Source organism: Halyomorpha halys, unplaced genomic scaffold (genome assembly GCF_000696795.3).
Source record: "Halyomorpha halys isolate HHAL.00 unplaced genomic scaffold, Hhal_1.1 Scaffold1988.1, whole genome shotgun sequence".
Lineage (NCBI taxonomy): Eukaryota > Metazoa > Arthropoda > Insecta > Hemiptera > Pentatomidae > Halyomorpha > Halyomorpha halys.
The window spans coordinates 115,919-119,066 of NW_027114363.1; the positions used below are offsets into that span (position 1 = coordinate 115,919).

At 25.6% G+C, this 3,148-nt stretch overlaps 1 long non-coding RNA gene across 1 annotated transcript in view; it reads left to right on the forward strand.

Moving 5' to 3' along the window:
• The first annotated feature begins 6 nt into the window (after nucleotides 1-6).
• Nucleotides 7-3,148, forward strand: part of LOC106690951 (uncharacterized) — a 28,481-nt gene continuing 25,339 nt past the window's right edge. The window contains exon 1 of the long non-coding RNA XR_001344697.2: nucleotides 7-573. This is a non-coding gene — a long non-coding RNA (uncharacterized lncRNA). The remainder of the gene's footprint in view (nucleotides 574-3,148) is intronic.

Here is a 3,148-nt window from a genome sequence, read left to right on the forward strand (position 1 = left end):
ATATATATAATTTGTGTATGTGTTTATATAACAAAAATTTTGAATTTCTCAATATTTATCCTTTTTCTTTTTTTAAATATTTATTACCTATATTTTTATTAGTCATTGCTGTGAATTAATCAAATTTTAAATTTTCAAATTTGTAGTACACAGTAATTTAATGCTCTGCTTTGATTAATATTTATTTTGTTTAAAGTAGTTAGTAAAATATTGTTCATCTTTCCTTTGTTATCATTAAATAGTTTTAAATTTAATTCAAATTAGATACGGTATATATATACATGTATATCAAAATATGTTTACTGTCGATATAAATGTAAAAAGCGAGAGCTCATGATAGGATAAATGTTTATAACACTATCTTATTTTGAAGAGTTGGATAAATCATGCTGTTTTTCAACTTTTATTATTTTAAGTAGATAAAATGAATAAGGTCTTTGTGGGATAGTGACCTGGCACAGGAAATTTCCTTTTCCTCGTTATCAAGTACTTTCAAAATTGGTCAACCCTTTTCCTTACGATTCTTTTCTCTGAATAGATTGAAGAGAAGAAGGCGATAACATAACTTCTAATGTAAGTACATAATTTAGGTTAATTCTTGCTTAACATTGTTAAGTATATAGTAGCTAATATGAAAATTGGCAGCATCCTGAAGCACTGAATCAAAATTGGCCATTAAATCCAGTTCTTATCTATCTTTTGATACCTGATGAGAATATCTTTTTATTTATCTTTTTATTTTAAGGAGCGTTTTTCTCTATTTACTGTACGATAAATGTCATATGGGCATTTTACAGTCATTTTTAAAATACTTTTTTAGTAGAATATAATCCTAGGAGAAGATATCTCAGACCCATGTTGTAGCAAATCTTGTCTATAAAGACTAGAGGGTTTAGCTCTACAATGCTATACTTCTAACTCAAGGGTCGAAGACTCCTGTTCGAAAAACAGAGCAAAAATTGTATTTGTCATATACAATTTGTAGGATTTTATTTACATATTATTATAAACTTTGGCATCTCCATAGTTTTTGATGTTGATTTTTCTGATGGGTTTTTATCTAGAACTATATCCCCTCAAACTTGTGACAACTACTAATTGCTTCTTTGATAAGGAAGTTATAGTTTACTTTAAGAGGCCAAAACAAATTTTTTGAGGAATTGTTTATGCTCCCCCGATAACTTCTATAATCAAAAGATAAATGATTTGGATTTAATTAAAAGTAATAATTTAATTAATTTGTATTAATTTAAATTATGTATTTAATTTTTAAAAATTCAATCTTCCTTATTTGGAATATTGGGATGCAGTTAATAGAACGACCGCCATAATTGACAAATGATTCACCCATTATATATTGCATTGCACACACATATTAATGAGCTTTTGCAAGGTATTACTCACTGACATAGCTCTTTAGTTTTGTGTTAATGTCTTATCTAATAAGATATAACAGAGATACAAGTTCTTGATTATTAATATATTGGTTTAAATTAGTCAGAGATGTTAAATATGTGTGTTATTTTTATTTTATATATAAAAATTCTTTTTATATTCTTATATACTTATATTCTTGATGCTGCCAATTAAAATTAGTTTTATGTCTTACAGTGGTTACTAAAGGGTATAAGGAAATACAATGAGTATTTTTGTTTAGATGATTGATGTTATAAAAAAATAAATAAATTTCACTTAAGATTTTATATAAAAAACATGCTTATAATTAATAGAAAATAATATTTACATAGCAATAAATTTATGTTTTTATTATAGTACTAATTTTTTATAATAACTATTCTTAAAACTTAACTTATCAGTGAAGATAATTATTATCAAGAATTTGTGATTCTTGAAATGAAAGAAATATTGTTATAAAATTGGGATTTTAAATGTTGATTTCATTCTTAAACTTAAAACCATAGGAAAATATTAAGAGTCTGTAAAATTAAACCATTTTGACTATTATATAGTAAAAAGAATTAGACACAGAATAAGTTAGGAATCGTATTTTATCAATATATTCGAGAATATTTTGATTTTTTTTTTAGTTTTGAGTTTATCTGTGTCTATTTTTTTTTTCAATCTTTTTCATTTATAGATATTTTTTTCCAATGCTAATTGTGTTTGTTTTGGTTTTAAATTTTGTAGTATTATTATTAAATAAGTCTTGGATGTTCAAATATCAAATCAAGGAGATGGTTGGTGGTGCAGAAGGAACAAAACTGTACTCAGTTTGACAAACAGCAACTATTTTTATTCCTTCTCTCCTCACCACACTCTCGACCATCTCTTTCATTATTTATTTATTTCTGCTTCACTAAATCCTTCGTCTTCCACTTTACTTAATAAAAATTCACTCTTTTCCCTCTGACATTATCCTGTTTATTTGTTCTTTCCATGATCATTTCTCTATTATTTCACATCTTGTTATTTTTTATTAATTTCTTTATTCTCCTATCTTCATCATTTCCCATTTAATATAATAATCTATCTCTTCTCGCACTTTCTTTTCCTCTTCTTTATTTAATTGTCTTCTCATTTTTATTTCTTCCTCTATCTTTCCTCTTCCTTTCTTCTAGTTTTTTATATTCATTTTTCAATCTGATCAATCCTAACTATAGTTTTATATCAATCTGTATTATTCTTATTTAATTGTAAATTATTAATCTTTCACTCATTCTTTTGCTCCTCTTTATCTTTCTTATATTCATCCAAATTTATTTCTTCTTCTCTCTGTAATTTTTTCTCTCATTATTTTGTTTTCTTTCACTATATCATACAATTGACCTTTCTCTCAATCTTTAACTATTTATTTATGTCTTCTCTCTGTCATTATTTACATCCTTCATCTTCCTGTTTTCTAAATGATTAGCCTCTCTTTTTGTTTCTTCTTTTCTTTCTCCCTATCCTTCTTCTAGGTTCTTTCTCACTACCATTTCTCTACTTTTACATAAAGCCTTTATATATTTATATTGATGTTTCTACTACCCGTATTGATTGCTCTATCTTTTACTAATCCTTCCTCATTTCCTATTTCATACAATTATTTTATTATTCCCCCTTTATTTCATTTCATTTATCTTCCTCATTGTAGCCTCTTATTTATTTCTTTTTTGTTTCTTTCACTCATTCTTATTTCTGTAACTAT